At 45.2% G+C, this 21,361-nt stretch overlaps 1 protein-coding gene across 3 annotated transcripts in view; it reads left to right on the plus strand.

Moving 5' to 3' along the window:
• Window positions 1-21,361, plus strand: part of LOC125794066 (protein shisa-8-like) — a 124,210-nt gene that overhangs the window by 65,873 nt on the left and 36,976 nt on the right. The gene's annotated exons all lie outside the window — the stretch shown is intronic.

Genomic DNA, 21,361 nt, shown 5'->3' on the forward strand with positions numbered 1-21,361 from the left:
CTACTTGGAGAAACCATGGCCAGTGTTGCTCTCTCGGGACTCCAGCAGCTGATGGCAAGCTGCATGATCGGGATGCGAACCAGCGATATGGACAGTTGGTTTTTAGTTTTGGATGCTGCGTCACGATCTGTAGCTGTGTTTGGCCAATTCATTAGGAACACCGCACTGCTCTGACACCAGTCCAAATATTTGTTTGTCCGACACTGAAATTCTCAAATCACTACTGCTCTCCATTTTCCCATCTTTTCACAGTCGTTTTACTTCTTTTTGATATAAAGATCAATTTACACACCTGATGTAATTACATATGATATAATATATCATATTTGGGTCCATTTCACCTGCTGTGTGAATGAAGCCTTAAATTTCAGTTCTGTATACAAATACAGTCATGGTGTTGGATTTTTTATTTCTCCCTGAAAGTTATTGTTATACACATGTTTGTTTCCTGTGTGTATTGGAACAACACAAAAACAGAGGAAAAAAGGAAGATTTTATGTAATTTTACAAAAAAATTCAAAATTGTGTTATACGGCCATGACTGTATAATAAACTAGATGGAGCTGCTGAATCCTGATCAATACCGGAGTTCCTCTGGGTTCTGATTGGATTCTGATGGCTTATCAATAAGCAACACATCTGAACACTAAAGGTCACGACCTTGGGGAGAACCTCTCGACTCCGGGTCAGTGAAGCAGGAGTAATTAGTGTGTGCTGGTCAGTAAAGCGAGAGTAATTAATGCGGCTTACAAGTAAATCCCCGCTGCCCGCGTGCGGAATTAAAGGAAGTGGCTTAACGAAGTGTCTGGTGCTAATTAAGATATAATTAACTTAAAGCAAAGCCAAAACCTGCTGATAGGAAGCTCACAGTCCTTCTGGAGGACAGCTACACACACACACACGTATATATAAACACGAGGCTGGGTGTGCTTGTCATTCATCCCTCCCCTCATCGTTGATCATCCTCTCCGCACTCCTCCGTCCCCCTCAGGTTTTAATGAGACTTTAATGATGAGTTCATTAACACCGGATGGATCACGCTGCAGGAACACACACCGGCCCTAGAGAGACCCATCTGCACACACTCACGCTCCCCTTAATACAGCACACGCCCATACACACACGCACGCACACACACACACACATACAGACATGTGCCTATGCAAAGATACACACAGGTGTGCTCTCTACAGGTATACATTAGTGCTGTTAGGGGATACATCTTCACCCACAGATAAGCCAAAACATTAAGACTCCTCCACAGTGAGGGTAACAATCAGTGTGTTTACATTCACTTCAAATTAATCTGATTTCTGCAGATCAGCATAGCTTGTTGTAGTTTAAATCTATTCAACATGTGGGCGAACTCATGCATGAGGCGGTAATTAGATTTTTGCTTTCCAACCAGCCAATAAACTCACAGAAAATGCAAGAGGAAAACATCACCAAAAAAAAAAAAATGACTTCACATCTAAACTATATTCACGTTACAAGCCACATTTCTCAAATCCGATTTTTTGCTCAGATTGAACTTGGCTATCTAGACTGTTCACATTCACAAATGTAAGTAACCTGTATCTGTGTCTTATCAGTGTTAATTTCATTAACGAAAACTATGAGGAAAAATCTTTCTTTGACAATCTATTTTTCATGATGAAAACGAGACGAAAACTAAATAAAAATGAATACTTGAAAACGAAAACTATGACGAAATTTGTGGAGCATCCTTTGCTGGAGTGGAGAAACAGAAAACAGCTGGACTGAAGTTCATGTTCAGGTCGAGGAGGTGAAAAAAGGCCAGGCGGTTTGCTTTTGCTGTTTTTGCAGCTATAGCTGCACAGCTGCACCGAGAGATGTGTGGCAACAAGAGAGAAGCATATAGCATGTTGGTGATCCTGAAACCCGAGTCTGTGCAGTAGAGACCAGAGGAGGGAGAAAGACTGTAGAGAGACAGCCTACTCATTTAAATAACCCCGCCCCTGAGGGCTGCCTCGAGGTCACAGGCTGCAGAGCGGAGCTGACGGTCTGTTATTGGTCCCGCCCATAACCAGCCCTTTTACAATAACCACACCTTTTTGAATAGAACCGAATATCGTTTTAAAAAACGAATTCTGTTAGGATATAAACATTTAACAATAGAAGCAGAGGTTAAACTAGCTGTTACATTTAAATAATGGAGGTAGAATTACAGTATATCAGAAAAAAACGGGATTTAAAGTTGTCTGTTTTGCCATTGAAACCTATGGGCTAAGCAGGGGGCGCCCGACCTGTGGTGGCTTCACTTTTGAGAGACGATGCTCTGTCTAGCTATACACAGTCTATGGATGAAAGCAAAAAGATGCATTAATTCTGATTTGCCTGTTCACATTCATGTCACAAGTCCATGGATTAGATACATATCTGATTTAGGACCACATATGAAAGTGACTCAAATCTTTAAAAAAAAAAAAAATTGGCACGTTCACACAGCCATGAAAAAATCAGATCTAAGCTACATTTAGCAAAACCTTTGAGATTTGAGTCACTTCAGCCTGGTAATGTGAATGCAGCTTAAAGACAATCTGTCATTACTCTGCAAAAACTGAACAGCTGGTCTGCTGTGTGTAGAAGGCAGGGGTGGAACAGGTGTGATTAGAGGTCTTTTAAAGACAGGTGGAAGCTCGTGATTGGTCAAGGTAAGGTGATGCAGCATTAGAGTCTCCTGACAGAACTACGCTGAGTTTGCATTTCTTAAGTTTAAATGTGTTGAATCAGGAAAAACGTGTAAGAAACTGAGAAACTTCAACTAGAACCAAACTGTGATGTTCTAGACATCGACTGACTCTGTCTCATGTCTAAACTGTAAGGGGCCGCCCGCGCCGTGGTCTTCCCACCACTAGAGGGAGGCCACGCTCTAAGCCAAGTGGTAATCAGCGCGATTAACAACAGCTGGTGTCACTACCTTATAAGGGCTTCCTTCCGGTTCCTCGGCGCAGAGTCTTGAGTATTCCTGTGAGAAAGCAAGACCACGCCGGTTTTCCTAGCGATCTCCTTAGAGTTGCCAAGTGGCTCTCTTTTTCTCTTCACCTCTATGAGAACAGTGTATACTGGGCTCAGTTCAGAGAGGTTCTCTTTATTCCTTCTTTTTCTCTTCACCTCTATGGGAACAGTGTATACTGGGCTCAGTTCAGAGAGGTTCTCTTTATTCCTTTCGGAGCTACCTGCTTCGCTTTAATCCCTCCACCTCGTTGGTCGTGTCACCACGAGGCTGTCTTTCTTTTTTTTCTCTCTCTCACTTTCGTCACAAAAAAAAAAAAAAAAACAAAGAAAAAAAAAAAAAAAAAATCTTTCTATCGTTTCTAGCGACCAGAGGGGGAAACCTTTTCCCTTCTAACTTCGCTTATCTTTTTTATCTAGCCTTTATTGGTTGGTTCTCACAGTTTACAAATCATTAATCCTGCTATAATTATTATTATTATTTTCTTTCACTTCGTTTACTTTGCTCGCGCTCCCGCTTGCCACGAGTCATTTAGTTCTTTCCAGCGCTGACGTCATCGGCTCGTCCCCGGTGGCGCAGTGTGTAGGCAGCGGTCGCTGCGCCTCAGAACCCATTCTCGCGGGTGTTCAAACCCCGCTCTCCGCGATTTTTATTTTGACTTTTTCAAACCTTATACGGTCGCTTTGTGTCTTCATTTCTTTCATTTCGCCACAGTAAAACAGTTCTTTCTACTCTTACACTTTAGTTTGTTTAATTATTTGGTGTTCTATACCCTGCCCCCAGTGTTAAAGCACCTACAGTCACTAATCACTCATATCCCTCTATAGTGTTGTGGTCTACTCATTGGCCCTTCACACGAACGGTCTGGGTTCAAACCCAGCTCAATGCAATTCTGCCATATTTGCTTTTGAGTTCATCCTGGTGCTATATTTCACCAGGTTAAATACAATCTGAGACAGCTATCTGGATCTTACCTTTAGGGCAGCTGTCTCATTACAGCAAGACTCTGCCAGAATATGGACTCAGCAGATAAGGCAGCAATGCAACAGGCCATAACCTCTCAGGGTGCTCGTCTGGGCAAGCATGAAGACGCGTTAAATCAGCTAGCTGAGCGTCTGCAGGAGTTAACGGTGGCTGTCCAACAGTTGGCCATTCCACCCAAGGATGAAGCCCCACCTGCTGCTGAGGCTCCGCCTCTCACTGCATCCTCCGCAGACATAGTGCTACCAGCCCCCATGAGATTCAATGGTGAGCCAGGTGGATCTCGGGGCTTTCTGCTCCAGTGCTCTTTGGCTTTTAAGCAAGCCCCTAATCGGTTCCCCACTGAGGAGGCCAAGGTTGCATACATGATTTCCCTCCTTTCTGACCGTGCCTTAGAATGGGCTACAGCCCTTTGGGAGGCCGGTTCTGTAGACTGTACCACCTCTTCTCTATTTGCCGGAGCCATGAGGCGGACATTTGATAGTTCCAGCAGGGGCAGTGATGCTGCCACTGCTCTCCTCAATGTACGCCAGGGTTCTCGGTCTATTGCGGACTATAATATCACTTTCCGTACCCTGGCTGCTGAGAGTGGGTGGGACTGCCTTGCTCTTATGGCTGTTTACCAACAAGGCCTCAGTGAAGAGCTAAGAGATCTCATGTCAGTCCGTGATCCTCCAAATTCTTTGGAGGACCTGTATGACTTGGCTCTTAGGCTTGACAACCGTCTTCGTGAACGTCGCCGGGCCAGCAAGAAGGGGCCTCGCACTCCTCAACCTCAGGAACCTTCTCCTCATTCCCGGCCACAGTCTCGGGCTGATGGGAATGAACCCATGCAACTCGGTCGCACCCACCTCACCCCCCAAGAGGCCGAGACACGTCGCCGTCAGGGCAGATGTATGTATTGTGGAGGGGACGACCACAAGATAGAAAAATGCCCTGTTAGGCCAGTAAAAGGCCAAGCCTACCCCCGGTAGGGGACCCCAGGGTAGGCTCTCTCCTCAGTCCCCAGTCAAGTGGGCTGTTTCTCCCAGTCACTTTGATATGGGGAACACCACCTAAGGAGGGACGCCTGACTGCCTTTATTGACTCCGGTGCAGCAGGCGATTTCATGGACATCTCCACAGCACGCCAACTGGGTTTACCCCTGGAGTCCCTCACCACTCCTCTACCAGTGTCGGCTATAGATGGCTTCCCACTAAGATCAGGGGCAATTAACCAACAGACCAAACCAGTCATTATGAAAGTGGGTCAACATACTGAACGCCTATCTTTCTTTTTGACCCAGGCACCAAATCTACCTGTTATCTTGGGGTATTCTTGGCTGCAAAGGCATAACCCCCATATAGACTGGCTCTCAAAAAGTATTCGTCAGTGGGGTCCCCATTGTAGGGCTTCATGTTTACGCCCTGGCCTCCTGGAGAGTCATGGAACCCCACACCAAAAGCCTGTTGACCTGACTAAGGTACCAGAGGCTTACCATGACCTCGAGGAGGTCTTCAGCAAGCAAAAGACTGAGGTCCTACCACCTCACCGTACCTTCGATTGTGCCATCGAATTAATGCCGGGGACTGTTCCTCCTAGGGGGCGCCTCTTTTCTCTATCAGGGCCTGAGAGAGAGGCTATGGAGGAGTACATCAAAGAAGCACTGGCACAGGGGTTCATCCGTCCTTCAACATCTCCTGCTGGGGCAGGATTTTTCTTTGTAGGCAAGAAGGACGGGGGTCTGCGACCGTGTATTGACTACAGAGGTCTTAACAAAATCACGGTCAAGGACCGCTACCCTTTGCCTTTGATGACAACCGCCTTTGAGGCACTCCAACAGGCCTCCGTTTTCACGAAATTGGACCTTCGGAGTGCCTACAACCTGGTGCGGATCCGGCCTGGGGATGAATGGAAGACAGCATTTGTCACCCCTACAGGCCACTATGAATACCTAGTCATGCCTTTTGGGCTGATGAATGCACCAGCTGTCTTCCAACGGCTTATCCATGAGGTCCTGCACGAGACCCTCGGCCTTTATGCTTTCGTTTACCTGGACGACATCCTCATATTCAGCAAAGACCTGAAGGAGCATGTTGTTCATGTTCGAAGAGTGTTACAGCTACTCCTGGAGAACCATCTCTTTGTAAAACTTGAGAAGTCTGAATTCCATGTTTCTACAGTGCGGTTCCTGGGGTTCGTGGTCTCCAAGGGCAGCTTAGCTATGGATCCTGCCAAACTGAAAGCAGTGGCCGAGTGGCCTCGTCCCACCTCCCTCCGCCTGGTCCAACGTTTTTTGGGCTTCGCCAACTTTTACCGCCGGTTTGTTAGGAACTTTGGCTTGGTTGCTGCACCACTCACTGCTCTGACCCGCAAGCAGCCAGGCCTATTCCAATGGACCGACGAGGCCCAGAAAGCCTTTGAGGAGCTCAAACACCGGTTGACCAGTGCCCCTGTCTTACGCCTCCCAGATCCTGACCTCCCATTTTTGGTGGAGGTGGATGCCTCGGACATTGGGGTTGGTGCTGTCCTGTCCCAGCGCTCAGGGGAGAACAACAAGCTCCATCCCAGTGCTTATTTCTCTCACCGTTTGACTCCCACTGAAAGGAATTATGACGTGGGAGATCGGGAACTCTTGGCCGTTAAGATGGCCCTTGAAGAATGGAGACACTGGCTAGAGGGATCCAAACACCCGTTCTTGGTCTGGACGGATCACAAGAACCTCTCTTACATCCAGAGTGCTAAGCGACTGAACCCTAGACAGGCCCGTTGGGCCCTGTTTTTCAGTCGCTTTGACTTCACTCTGTCTTACCGTCCAGGATCCAAGAACATTAAGCCTGATGCCCTTTCCAGGCAGTGGGAGGAACCCTCTGTACCACAGTTCTCTCCAATTCTTCCCCCCGAACGTATACTTGCTCCTCTGCAGTGGGAGATTGAAGGAGTAGTCCGGACAGCCTTACAAACTGAGCCAGATCCAGGCGGAGGTCCCACCAACAGGCTGTATGTCCCCACCTCTGCTCGGGCTCAGGTTATGCACTGGGGACACACCAGTCCTGTTTCAGGCCATCCAGGGGTTAATCGCACACTGGAATTCCTGAGCAGATGATTCTGGTGGCCTAAGATGGCAAGAGAGGTTCGGCAGTTTGTGGCTTCCTGTGATGTATGTGCACGTAACAAGGAGCCCAGGACTAGGCCCCCTGGACTGCTACATCCTTTACCTGTTCCACATCGCCCATGGTCACATCTGTCCTTGGATTTCATCACCGGATTACCCAAATCCAGGGGCAACACGGTCATTCTGGTGATTGTGGACAGGTTTTCAAAGGCAGCTCGATTTATCGCCCTGCCAAAACTCCCGTCATCTCAGGAGACTGCTCAACTCGTTCTCCACCAAGTCGTGCGGTACCACGGGATCCCTGTAGACCTGGTATCAGATAGGGGCCCCCAGTTTTCAAGTCGGTTCTGGAAAGCTTTTTGTACTTCTCTGGGGGCTTCTGTCAGTCTGTCCTCAGGGTATCACCCCCAGTCTAATGGGCAGACCGAGCGGGTGAACCAAGACCTTGAGCAGTCTCTCCGGTGTCTGACGTCCACTTGCCCTGCCACCTGGACGGATCACTTGTTGTGGGCTGAATACGCTCACAACACCCTGTGGCACTCCTCTCTGGGAATGTCCCCTTTCGAGTGTCAGTTTGGTTATCCGCCTCCCTTGTTTTCAGACCAGGAGGCAGACACAGCTGTTCCCACTGCACTCAGTATGGTGAGGCGTTGCAAGAAGGCGTGGCGACGTGCACGTGCCACTTTGCTGGCACAAACCGCATCACGCAAGGCCGCTGCAGATCGGAGGCGTATGCTGGGGCCATCTCTACGTCCAGGTCAGCGTGTGTGGTTGGCGGCTAAGGACCTTCCGCTTAAAGTGGTCAACAAAAAACTGGCCCCTCGTTACATCGGGCCCTTCAAGGTCATCCGCCGTGTCAACCCTGTGTCATACAGGCTGCAACTCCCACCGTCCCTTAGGATCAATCCCACTTTCCACATTTCGCGTCTCAAGCCGTTCCTGTGTTCAACTGGGGCCAGGCCTGTAGATCCACCACCCCCTCGCATGGTGGCGGGTTCGCCAGCCTATACGGTAAATAAAATACTGGATTCCCGTATGGTGAGGGGCCGAGTCCAGTATCTGGTGGATTGGGAGGGTTATGGTCCCGAAGAGCGCTCTTGGGTTCCAGCTGCCCGGATTCTTGATCCGGATCTCATCCGGGCTTTTCGGCGTGATCAGGCGGCTGGGCTTGGGACTTCTGGAGCCGCCCCTGCGGGAGGGGGTCCTGTAAGGGGCCGCCCGCGCCGTGGTCTTCCCACCACTAGAGGGAGGCCACGCTCTAAGCCAAGTGGTAATCAGCGCGATTAACAACAGCTGGTGTCACTACCTTATAAGGGCTTCCTTCCGGTTCCTCGGCGCAGAGTCTTGAGTATTCCTGTGAGAAAGCAAGACCACGCCGGTTTTCCTAGCGATCTCCTTAGAGTTGCCAAGTGGCTCTCTTTTTCTCTTCACCTCTATGAGAACAGTGTATACTGGGCTCAGTTCAGAGAGGTTCTCTTTATTCCTTCTTTTTCTCTTCACCTCTATGGGAACAGTGTATACTGGGCTCAGTTCAGAGAGGTTCTCTTTATTCCTTTCGGAGCTACCTGCTTCGCTTTAATCCCTCCACCTCGTTGGTCGTGTCACCACGAGGCTGTCTTTCTTTTTTTTCTCTCTCTCACTTTCGTCACAAAAAAAAAAAAAAAAACAAAGAAAAAAAAAAAAAAAAAAATCTTTCTCTCGTTTCTAGCGACCAGAGGGGGAAACCTTTTCCCTTCTAACTTCGCTTATCTTTTTTATCTAGCCTTTATTGGTTGGTTCTCACAGTTTACAAATCATTAATCCTGCTATAATTATTATTATTATTTTCTTTCACTTCGTTTACTTTGCTCGCGCTCCCGCTTGCCACGAGTCATTTAGTTCTTTCCAGCGCTGATGTCATCGGCTCGTCCCCGGTGGCGCAGTGTGTAGGCAGCGGTCGCTGCGCCTCAGAACCCATTCTCGCGGGTGTTCAAACCCCGCTCTCCGCGATTTTTATTTTGACTTTTTCAAACCTTATACGGTCGCTTTGTGTCTTCATTTCTTTCATTTCGCCACAGTAAAACAGTTCTTTCTACTCTTACACTTTAGTTTGTTTAATTATTTGGTGTTCTATACCCTGCCCCCAGTGTTAAAGCACCTACAGTCACTAATCACTCATATCCCTCTATAGTCTTGTGGTCTACTCATTGGCCCTTCACACAAACGGTCTGGGTTCAAACCCAGCTCAATGCAATTCTGCCATATTTGCTTTTGAGTTCATCCTGGTGCTATATTTCACCAGGTTAAATACAATCTGAGACAGCTATCTGGATCTTACCTTTAGGGCAGCTGTCTCATTACATAAACACTATCTGTCATTACTCTGCAAAAATAAATCTGAACAGCTGCTTTCTGTCTGGAGCTGGGGAGTAATTTGCAAGAGCCAAGACAGAAAACCAGTGCTGTCAACAGTCATGCATGAACACACACAATTCATCTGGATGTAGGTTTTTTTCAATGCATTAATTTTTTACCCATTTTGCCCCCACATCCTGCCTAATTCACTCTGATGTCATTGAGTATGTTTTAGCAACGTAAACACGGCTTTGCTACTCCTCAGATGTTCTACGAGGGTATGTTGTGTTTTATTAATTTTTATTTATTTATTCTTTATAATTTATTTATAATTTTTCCCATTTTCTCCCCAATTTACACGGCCAATTACCCATTAACCAACTCATTAGGACTCCCCCTATCACTAGTGATGCCCCAACACACCAGGAGGGTGAAGACTAACACATGCTTCCTCCAATACATGTGAAGTCAGCCACCTTCACCTGCAGCATTGCTGAGCAGCCAGCGTGCTCGGAGGAAAGCGCAGCGACTCGGTTCCGGTACATCAGCTCACAGACGCCCTGTGCTGTGGACATTACCCCAGGTGTGATGTGGGGAGAGAGCACCATCTACCCACCCGGAGGGAGCAGGGCCAATTGTGCTCCCTCTGAGCGCCGGCAGCTTGATGGCAAAGCTGCATGAGCGGGGGTTCGAACCTGCGACCTCCCGCTCAGCGCCCCCTGTGTTTTATTCATTTTGAAATACAGATTAAATATATACAGATACTCTACACATTCCCCTCTTCTGCTATCTCTGTCTTTCTCTGTATTACATTACATTACATTACATTTGGCAGACGCTTTTGTCCAAAGCGACTTACAATAATGGAGTACAAAAGTAATAGAAGTTAAAGGTAAAAACCTCTTTAGACAGGGCCTAAAGGAGGTCGAAGGGAAATAATGGGATAGAGGAGTGAAGGAGGGGAAGAAGGAAATGAGGTTAGAAGTAGTTAGTGTGTTTGAGGTGTTAGGAGAGTAAGTGCTCTTTGAAGAGCTCTGTCTTCAGGAGTTTATTAAAGATAGTGAGAGATTCTCCTGATCTGGTAGTAGAAGGTAGTTAGTTAGAGGTGTTAGGAGAGTAAGTGCTCTTTGAAGGGCTCTGTCTTCAGGAGTTTATTAAAGATAGTGAGAGATTCTCCTCACCTTCTCTTTAACTCTTCCTCACATTCTCTCATTCTTCCTCCCCTCACTCTTCCTCCCTCTTTCACACTTGATCCTCTCTCATTCTCTTCATCTTTCTCTCTGTCTTCTTCCCTGTCTTACACTTTTTCTACCAGTTCTACCCCTCCTTCTCTTACTCTTTCCCCCCTCACTCTTCTTCTCTCTCTTACTTTTCAGCCCCCTCTCATTCGCTTCATCTTCCATCTCTCTCTTTCTCCGTCTCTCACCCTTTTTCTAACAGTTACTTTTCCTTCCTCTCACTCTTCCTCTACTAGTTCTACCCCTCCCTTTTAATCTTTCTCCCACTCCTCCTCCCCCTCACTCTTCCTCCCTCTTTCTCTCTTGTGCCCTCTCTCATTCTCTTCATCTTTCTCTCTGTCTTCCTTCCCTCACTCTTCCTCCCTCTTTCTCTCTTACTTTTCTGCCCCACCCCTCGTTCTCTCCATCTCACATCCTTTTTCTGAAAGTTCTACCCCTCTCTCACTCTTCCTCCCTCTTACTCTTCCTTCCTCTGTTCCTTTATCCACCCCTTTCATTCTCTTCATGGTACTCTCTCTAAATTTTCCTCCCTCTCACTCTTCCGCTACTAGTTCTACCCCTCCCTTTTAGTCTTCCTCCCTCTCACTCCTCCTCCCCCTCACGCTTCCTCCCTCTTTTACTCTTTCTTCCTCCCTCATTCTCTCTATCTTTCTCTCTCTCACGCTTCCTTCCCCTCTCATTTTCTCATCTTCCCCTCTCTCACTCTTCATCCCTCTTTCACTCTACCTTCCCTTCTCTCTACATCCCTCTCTCTCACTCTCACTCATCCCCAATCTTCCTCTCCCTCTTCCATTCCCTCTTATTCTCTCCATCTTCCTCCCATTCACTCTTCCTACCTCTCTCACTTTTCCTCCTCCTCTCCTTCTCTTCATCTTCCTCTCTCTTACTTCTCTTTTATCATTCTCATTCTCTCTCAATCTCTACCAATTGTACCCCTCACTCTTCCTCCACTGTCTCATTCTCTTTCTCTCACTTTTCCTCCCTCTCTCACTGTTCCACCCCCTCTCATTCTCTCCATCTTTTTCTTTCTCACTCCTCCTCCCTCTTCATTCTACCTCTCCTTTCCCCTCTCACTCTTCCACCATCTCTCTCTTCCCCTCTCACTCTTCCACCATCTCTCCCTTCCCCTCTCACCCTTTCTTTTTCTCACTCTTTCTATTTCTGCAGCATCCTCTACTGTTGTTGTAAAAAGTTGTCCACTGTGGTGTTTTTATAGAGCTTAGTTCCTGATTGAAGTGGTACCAATACATTTTGAGGTGTTTGGTCAGGTGGCACATATATCGACCAATTATCTCATGTTATGTTTTATGCAGAGAATCATGTTCAGTGCAGTTATAAAGTGCTGTTTTGAAATGCAAAATGTGTGCAGAAAAGAAAAAAATGCTTATAGTATTAAAATAAAAGTCAAAAGTTAACAGATAGATAACTTTGCTACACGTTATTTTACTGGGTTAGCAATTGTAAAAAAATGTCATTGAGATTAATCACAGCACATCAGTCGACAGTCATACTAAGAACTTTTGGTGTATTAAATACAGTGGTTTTATTGAAGCAGTGAAGGTAAAAGGTGGGCGTGACCCAAACCTGCACGCTCATGAGTTCTAATTCTATAAACGTAACAATACCAGACTGATTACATTAATTACTTTAAAGCTCTGCTACTTACACTGCTCTAGTGTTCACTTTGTGAAGAGGTAGGAGGAGAGAGAGAATGAGAGTGAGGGATGAGTATGGAGAGAGAGAAAATGAGGGAATAAAAGGGCCCTCTGGCAGAGAGAGATAAGGAAAGAGAGAGAGAAGATTGAACTCAATGAATTAAATAGTAGGTTAGAGAGAGAGACAAATCGAGAGACCTGAGGGGACAGAAAGAGAGATGGAGGGCCTGCAGGCCGGATGAGGGAGGTGAAGAGAGAGTGACAGATTGTTAGATTATTGTAGAGTGATGAGTGTGCTTAGCAGGGGTGTTCAATATTCACTATATTATGTGCAGTCCAATAGTAACTAATACAAACACCATTCATGCACATTTTGTGGAGAAAATGCCCTTAATGATCATAACTCACACAACCACCTAGGGAATGTACGTCAGGACCTTCTTGGGGTCACGACCCTGAGGTTAATCATTTTTTCCAGAGGTTTCACAGAGAGGTGTGTGTGTAATGCAGATCTGATCAACAGGAGAGGAGACTTAAACCCAAGCGCTTCACCTTCACAGATCAGACGGTGTGTAAAGTGATTCAGATGCTGCTTCAGCAGCGGGACTTTCACACAGACAGGCAGAGACACGGTGTGTGTGTGTGTATGTGTGTGATTCAGAAGCATATGTGTGAAGCCTGTCCTTGGCAGAGAGTGAAGGTGTCTGCATGAGTGTTAGAGTGTGTGTGTGTGTGTGTGTGTGTGTGTGTGTGTGAGAGAGACAGGGACGTGTGCATCAGTCCGTATATATAGAGTACAGCGCCATATGTCAGGGAACATTGTATTGGCAGTGCTACTGCAGTGTGTGTGTGTGTGAGTGTGACTAAGCATGTGTGTGTGTGTGTGTGTGTGTGTGCATGAGTGATGGTTAAGCTTGAATAATTACGTATACGTGTGTGATGAACATGTGTAGGGTCGACAGTATAGAGACATCTGGGCTACGATAAAGAGAGAGAGAGAGAGAGAGAGAGAGAGAAAGAGAGAGAGAGAATAATATCCTGAGGGTGCTCTATGTGAGGATCAGCTGGGCTTCTTCTGTACTCTTGGTTTCAGGACCACAAACAGCTCCTCACCAACCGTCTCACACTGACTGTAACTGTACCTGTATAGGTAGATGTTTCTAATAATGTAGCCATTGAGTACAAGGTGTCAGTGTATTTGTGTATGTGTTCCAGGATCCAGTATTGGCAGCAGGAAACATCAATCACAACGAAAACCAAGAGAGAGTGAGAGAGAGAGAGAGAAAGAGAGAGAGAGAAATTAAATAGAGATTAGTTCCAGCATACAGCATAAAATACTATCAACATGTAGTCGCTTTAACACCAACCTCCTGACCCTCCAAACTGAGTCAGAACCCCCACAACCGGCAATCTAAGTCCTCAATGGGCATCACCGCCCCTAAATCTGTCACTGTTTCTATTGTTTCACAAATAATCCATTCCATTTGATTGATAGGGGAACACACACACACACACTGAAAGTCTACTCCAGGTTTTCAAAAACTTATCGCATGAAAGTGACACTGAAGGAGATATCATCCACTAAATGAACCCTAGGCCCATGTTAATTAAATGCATGTGCAATTAAACAATTCAATTCTAGGAGTAAACTTTGCATTATTTTAAATAACATTTTTAAATAACATTTTAAATCAGTAAAAACAGATTAGACATTGATTAAATGAGCAGACTGAGGGTGTGGCTCCGCTCTATTTCTGTCCTTAAAAAAGTCTGAAGTACACATTAATAAAAGCTAGGGGTGTGACGAGATCTTGTGGCACGTGATGATATTTCTCGTCCAGCTTAAACCTGTCTCGCGGGGAAAAAAGCAGTTTAGCATGGACTTTTTAAGAGGGACCTGGCAACACAGTAGTGATAGCAGCAAGTATGGTGGCTGAGCAGTGAGAGCAGCTCTCAGCAGAAGAGGACTTTTAAGTTGTATATCTGGCTGCATTTTGGATCCAGTGGAAACAATAAACAGTAACAGAATGACCAACAAGACACAAACCATATATAAATACTGTAAGTAAATCCTACACGTGACTGTTTCATAGGCAGGTGTAATAATCCCTTAGCTCTGTACTGTATTTAAAAAATGTTCTGTCTCTGTTTGCACTTCAACCACAGTCTTAATATGACTGGTCATGGTTATGCATAGTTAAATTACAAGAGATTTAGGAGAAAAAAACACAAACCATAGTCTTAATATGACTGGTTGTGGTTTGCACTTATTGTTTGCACTATATAAGACCTAGAAAAGTTTTATTTGTATTTTTTTACTTTATTACTTATAAAATCAATGTGTGAGAGAAACCAGTCTGTTAAGTTTGTGTTATATGATTTTGTCAAATAAAACTCTAGTTTTCAAGCTATTTTTTCATTTTTGACCCCTAATAAAAACCCAATACCATAAGCCTTTAGTAGCAGGTGAAAGTAAGTGGGAGTTGTAGGCAATTGTAAGAGCTTCGAATTTAATGTGAACAGTTGACAGTTGAGCTCAAAGAGTAGTGGGGTGATGTGCTCTTTTTGGCCGGGTAAAAAACAGGCGCGCTTCTGCATTCTGAACCATCTGTAGCGTCTTTGCAACACAGGCCAGGAAGCCCGATAGCATTTCATTGCAGTAGACAAGGCGTCAGATGACCACTGCTTGTACCAGGAGTTGTATTAATTTTTAGCTTCATCAGTCCACACAGCACCTTATTCCAAAATGAAGCTGGCTTGTCCAAATATGCTTTAGCTTTACCTTAAGTGACTCTGTTTGTGGCGTGTGCTCAGAAAAGGCTTCTTCTGCATTACTCTCACATACAGCCTTTCCTTGTGCAAAGTGAGCTGAATAGTTGAACAATGACTGCATCTGCAGCAAGATGAAGATGTAGGTCTTTGGAGCTGATCTGTGGTCTGTGACCATGACTATGACTGTTCTCACCATCCTTCTCCTCTGATTATCTTAGATTTTTTCTTAATCTGCCACTTCAGGTCTTCTTGATCTGCCACTTCAGGTCTAGATCTGTGCCTGTGATCTTTCATTCCTATGTTCCTCACAGTGGAAACTGACAGCTGAAATCTCTGAGATTTGAGCTTTTTGTATCTTTTCTCTAAACCATGATGTTGAACAATCTTTGTTTTCAGATCATTTCAGAGCTGTTTTGAGGCTCTCATGTTACCACTCTTTAGAGAAGATGCAAAGAAGAGAAAAACTTGACCTACAAACTGAGTACGTAGGTCAAGAGTCAATGAGCTTACTAAACAAGTTTTGTGTTCCAGTAATTGGTGCTAAAATTACTTAAATCGATAAAAAGGCAAGGATAGCCAAATTTATGAACATGTCTAATTTTGTTTAAAAAATTATTTTGCAAACTTAATTTTACTTTTCAAATATCACTGTGTTCATCTGCTTTATGATATATTTAACTGAAATTCCATTTAATGATTCGAACAACCAATGATTTATAAAGGAAAATCATAAAAATGATCAGGGGTGTTTATTATCAGTTAATCAAAGAATTTTATGATAAATCGGATTAAATCAGATTTCAAAATTAGCAGGTATTAGTGAACAGTAAACACTCAGTAAAAGCTTCATATCCAGGGAAAGCAGCACACACTCTCCTCCACACTCCAACACTCCCTCACACCCTCACAAATGCTCCGCCCACTCCCAACCTGCTGAGAGAGGATTTTATGAAATGAAGCGGAAAGATCGAATTCTCCTCAGGAAATACACCTCTCTTTCTCTCTCTCTCTCTCTCCCTCTCCCTCTCTCTTTCTCTCTCTCTCTCTCTCTCTCTCTGGTGCATGCTGGGAGTTTGACGGTGTGAGAGTGCGGTGCGGTGTGAGAGCGGTTTTCGCTTTTTCTAAGCTGTTTTTTCTTCTTTAAGCACTTTTCTGATAGACGGAGTTCACTGGTGATCAGAAGTGAGTGTTAATAAGAATATATCCGCTGAGTGCGGAGAGAGCGGATCATGGCGGCCGGCCATGCTGCAGAGACGCCGTCTCTGTCCCTCTCTAACGCTTTCAGATGTGTCCCTCCTGCTGAAGCTTCAGTTGAGGATGTATTGACAGGGGTGGCTGATAAACTCGGTGCTGAGCAGATTTACTCCGCTTCTCGAATGAATAAGGCTGTTGTTGTGTTTTTAAAAGAACAGCGGCTTGTAGAGCAGCTCACTGAGAGCGGAATATGGGTGCTAGAGTCATATGTGCCGGTGAGTCCTCTCCAAACACCGGCTACTAAAGTTACTATTTCTAATGTTCCTTCGTCTCTTCCAAATGAATTGATCGCTAAAGAGCTCGGCCGTTTTGGCAAATTTGCAAGCGCTATCTCTGAGATTTCACTGGGCTGTAAAAAAAACATGTTTAAACATGTGCTGTCTTTCAGACGTCAGGTGCTGATGTTTTTAAACAGCCCGAGTAAAACACTGGACGTCTCTTTCCGTATTGTTTTTAAGGAAAGATCGTACATGTTGTTCGCTAGTACAGAAAGTCTAAAGTGTTTTGAGTGTGGTGACATCGGACACAAACGGTTTGCGTGTCCACACAAGGATCAGACTGTTGCCCAACATTACCGGGAGCCCGCAGCGGCTGGACACGGTGGGAGCGCTGGGACTGCTGGTGTGGACACGGTTGGTGTTCGGGATGAAGCCGCCCCCTCAACTTCAGCAGTAGGTCGTGGAGTGGAGGTGAGTGAGCGTTTGGTGGAGGAGAGTGAGAAAGTGGTGGTGGAGGAGAGTGAGAGAGTGGTGGTGGAGAGTGAGGGAGCTCAGAGCAGTCATGTTGATGCTGGAGCTGCTGCTGGGGTCAGTGGTGAAGTGCGGGGTAGGATAGACAGGAATGTTACTACTGGACTGAGTGAGAAGGTCCTCCCTCCTGACTCTGAGGCCGTGAGAGACTCACAGTCAGTGCAGGAGAGCATGGATGAGGAGGACAGGCTGTCTGAGTTTTCTGATGTTGGTGGGAGTCAGCTTAACTCTGAAACACTGTACACTGTGGATCAGATTAATGCTTTTCTAGATGAGACAAAAGGCAGGTCTGTAGAAGTGATTGACTTTTTTCCTGATTTAGAGAAGTTTGTCTGTTCTGTACTGAAGATACAGAAGAGTGTTGGTTATAATGAGCTTTCACAAAAGAAGCGTTTTCGTTTAAAGAAACACATCACTGCAATCCGTAAAGCCAAATTCAGGAGAAGTGGCAGTAAAGCCTGCTCAGACCATGTAGATGAATAATCAGAGTGCACGTAGAGAAAGATCCTTTACTGTCTGTTTCTCTTTTCTTTTGCTGTTCTGTTTTCTCTTCTTCTCTATTTCTTTCATGGGCCAGCTAAGGGTGGGTTCTCTGAATGTAAATGGGTTTAGAGATAGAAGTAAACAAGCAGTATTTAATGAGTATTTTAATATTAAGAAATTAAATGTATGTTTTTTACAGGAGACTCATAGTGATGAGGATTCAGTCAGTGATTGGGGGATGTGGTGGAAAGGGGAAGCAGTGTTTAGCCATTTTTCCAGTATTAGTGCAGGGGTGGCTATTTTTTTCTCCCAGTCTCTAAATGTCACTGTGTTGTCTAAAAGTGAAATAACTCCTGGACGTTTGTTTGTAGTCAGAGTAAAGATCTGTAATACTGTGTATGCTCTCATAAACGTATATGCCCAAAATAAAGGACCAGAAAGATTAAAATTGTTTTTAAACCTGAGAAAGGTATTGCAGTCCATTTCTTCTGAGGACATAGTTATAATGGGAGGGGATTGGAATTGTACCCTAAATTTTGTTAAAGACAGAAATGGACAAGAGCCACATCCTCAGTCTGCAGCTGTTTTAGCTGAAATGGTTTCTACTTTTAATCTGACTGATATTTGGAGAGAAAAACATCCTGCAGTAAAGCAGTATACATGGGTTAGAGTGTATGGTGGAGGGGTCTATGCTGCACGTTTAGACAGGTTTTATGTTTCACAGTGTATTAGACCTAAGGTTATTAAATCTTTTATTCTACCAACCTCTTTCTCTGATCATCACTTATGTGTTATGGATATTTCTCTCGGTCTTACTTGGTGCAAAAATAGTTTATGGTATTTTAATAAGAAACTTTTACAGGATAAGTTTTTTATAGAAAGTTTTGAGCTGTTTTGGGAGGAATGGTCTTCTAAAAAAGGGGATTTTGAAAATCTTATGCAGTGGTGGGAGATAGGGAAGGCTCATATTAGGACCTTTTGTCAGGACTTTTCGGCTTTTTCTGCAGCTAAATTAAAAACGGCTGCTCAAATACTAGAGCAGGATATTCTATGTGTTCAAGAACAAATGATAAATCAGAATATCTTGGGGTTAAAGCCAGTCTTAACCACGAAGCTACAAGAATTGAGTAAACTTCTCAATGAGAAGGTGAAGGGAGTTTTGGTGAGGTCCAGGTTCATGGCAGTACAGGACATGGATGCACCCACTGCTTTTTTCTTTGATTTAGAAAAGCCCACCACCAAACATCAGTCCCTGGTTTCCTTGAAAAGGGATGATGGGACAATAACGACAGACTCACTGGAAATGCGGAGACAGGCAACAACTTTCTATACAGACCTGTATGCAGTTGGATGTATAGACCAAAACTGTTCCGAGGCTTTGCTTACAGATTTACCCCAACTGGATGAGTTGCAGAGACAGGATTTGGATGGACCTTTGACTTTTGAGGAGGTCACTGAGGCTGTAAAACAGCTTACACCTGGAAGAGCTCCTGGTATAGATGGGTTACCTATAGACTTTTTTAGGACTTTCTGGAGTGTCATTGGGGAAGATTTTTTCAGTGTCCTGAAAGCCAGTTTTGCTGCTGGGATGCTCCCCCAGAGTTGTCAACGGGCAGTTCTTTCTCTTCTGCCGAAGAAGGGAGACCTCTGCCTACTAAAGAACTGGAGACCTGTGTCACTTCTTTGTACTGACTATAAAATACTGTCACGTTCTATTGCAAACAGACTGAAATTGTTTTTAAATGTAATCATACACAGGGACCAGTCATACTGTATAACAAATAGGTCTATTTATGACAATTTGTTTCTGATCAGGGACATGATTGATTTTGCGAAATGCTCTGAGCTAAATTTTGGTTTATTGTCCCTTGATCAGGAAAAAGCTTTTGACCATGTTGACCATGAATATTTATTCAGCACGTTAAGAGCTTTTGGTTTTGGAGATGTTATATTGTCCTGGATTAGATTACTGTACAATGGAGCGTCTTGTTTGATTAAGGTTGGTGGGGGTCTGAGTCGTCCAGTTCCTGTTAACAGGGGGATAAGGCAAGGTTGTCCTCTATCAGGACAGTTGTATTCTATAGCTGTTGAGCCTCTCCTCAGTTTAATGAGGAAGAAGCTGCTGGGTTTAAATATAGGACAAAACTTCATAAAAGTCTCTGCTTATGCTGATGACATCACTACTGTAATAAAAAATGAACAGGATGTTTGTGCTCTAGAAGACTCTTTAAGAGTTTATGAAAAGGCTTCTTCAGCAAAGTTAAACTGGGGAAAAACAGAGGCCCTGTGGTGCAGTTCAAACAGTGATAATGTGTCTTTGCCATTACTTCCAGGGGGTGTGCAGTGGGGAAGGGCAGGGCTGAAGGTGTTGGGGGTCTGGCTTGGAAATGAGGAGGTAAAAGCTAAGAATTGGGAGGGGTTAGTGGAAAGAGTTCGAGCCAGGTTGTCAAAATGGTCATGGTTGCTACCTCAGCTATCATATAGGGGGCGAGTTCTAGTAGCCAACAACCTTATTGCTTCTGCTCTCTGGCATAGGTTTACTGTACTGAATCCACCTTTGCAGCTAATAAGTGAGCTTCAGAGGACACTGGTGGACTTTTTTTGGAGTGGGCAGCATTGGCTCAGGGCAGCTGCCCTGTATCTCCCCCTACAGGAAGGGGGGCAGGGGCTGATTGATATTCGCTCCAGGGTGGCAGTTCTGCGTTTGCAGGCAGTACAGAGACTTTTGTACCAGCAGGATCATCACAGCTGGAAGGATGTGGCCTGCGCTCTTCTGCGCTTTGCAGGTCGGATGGACTTAGACAAACATCTGTTTTGCCTTTCATTGAAGGCAGTGGACTTGAGTGGCCTTACTCCGTTTTATAAAGCAGCCATGGAGGCCTGGCAGCTCTTCTCTGTCTCCAGGGTAAGCTGCTCTGAAATTTCAGGATGGATTTTTGAGGAGCCGTTATTTTTTAACCCTGCTCTCCCCAGTGTGGCTCAGGTCACGGGTGCGATGAGGAGAGATCTGTTGGAGGCCGGTATCTGCAAGATCCGCCACTTAAGACAGGAACGGGCATGGATATCTGCTGAGCAGTTGGCAGGCATGGTGGGCCTCAGGTCGGTGCGCCTGGCCTCACAGGTACTGGACCGGCTGAAGGTCGACTTGTCTGGACCTGCAATGCACTTTTTAAATATGACCACAGCAGAAGACAACCAGTGTGAAGTGGGTGATTTTCCAGAACTGGAAATCCAAATGGAAATAGGACAATGGCAGGAGGATCCGGGGAAGCTTCTTTCCCTAGAAACCCCAGTTCTTGGGAAATTTGGTGACATTTGCAAAGTTTCACTTTATCAAGCCTGCACAAAAATCATTCATTTTCAACAGCTTAAGGACGTAAAAGACAAAAAAAGCTGGACTGAGGTTGTGGCTGCAGACTCATCCCTGAAAGGTCGCTGGCGGTCCCTGTACAAAAGGCCCATCGATAAAAAGATGGGGGACCTCCAGTGGAGGATGGTACACGGGATTATAGCCACAAACAGACACGCGGCTCGGCTCGATCCACTAGCTGGGGAAGGGTGTCCATTTTGTGGGGCCACAGAGACGGTTTCTCATTTATTCCTGAAGTGTCCCCGGTTAAGCTCATTGCTATACCTTGTAAAGGAATGGAGTCAAGCTATTCAAGGGTCTTTTAATATCTGTGACTTTATTTATGGACCAAAGTACTCTGTCTCCAAAAAAGGAAAAATTGTTATTTTGAATTTTTTGTTTGGAGCAGCTAAGTTAGCGATCTGGTGCACTAGAAAAAATAAGATCAAAGGAAATGAAGGGACAAATCCGGTGT

Source organism: Astyanax mexicanus, unplaced genomic scaffold (assembly GCF_023375975.1).
Source record: "Astyanax mexicanus isolate ESR-SI-001 unplaced genomic scaffold, AstMex3_surface scaffold_38, whole genome shotgun sequence".
Lineage (NCBI taxonomy): Eukaryota > Metazoa > Chordata > Actinopteri > Characiformes > Acestrorhamphidae > Astyanax > Astyanax mexicanus.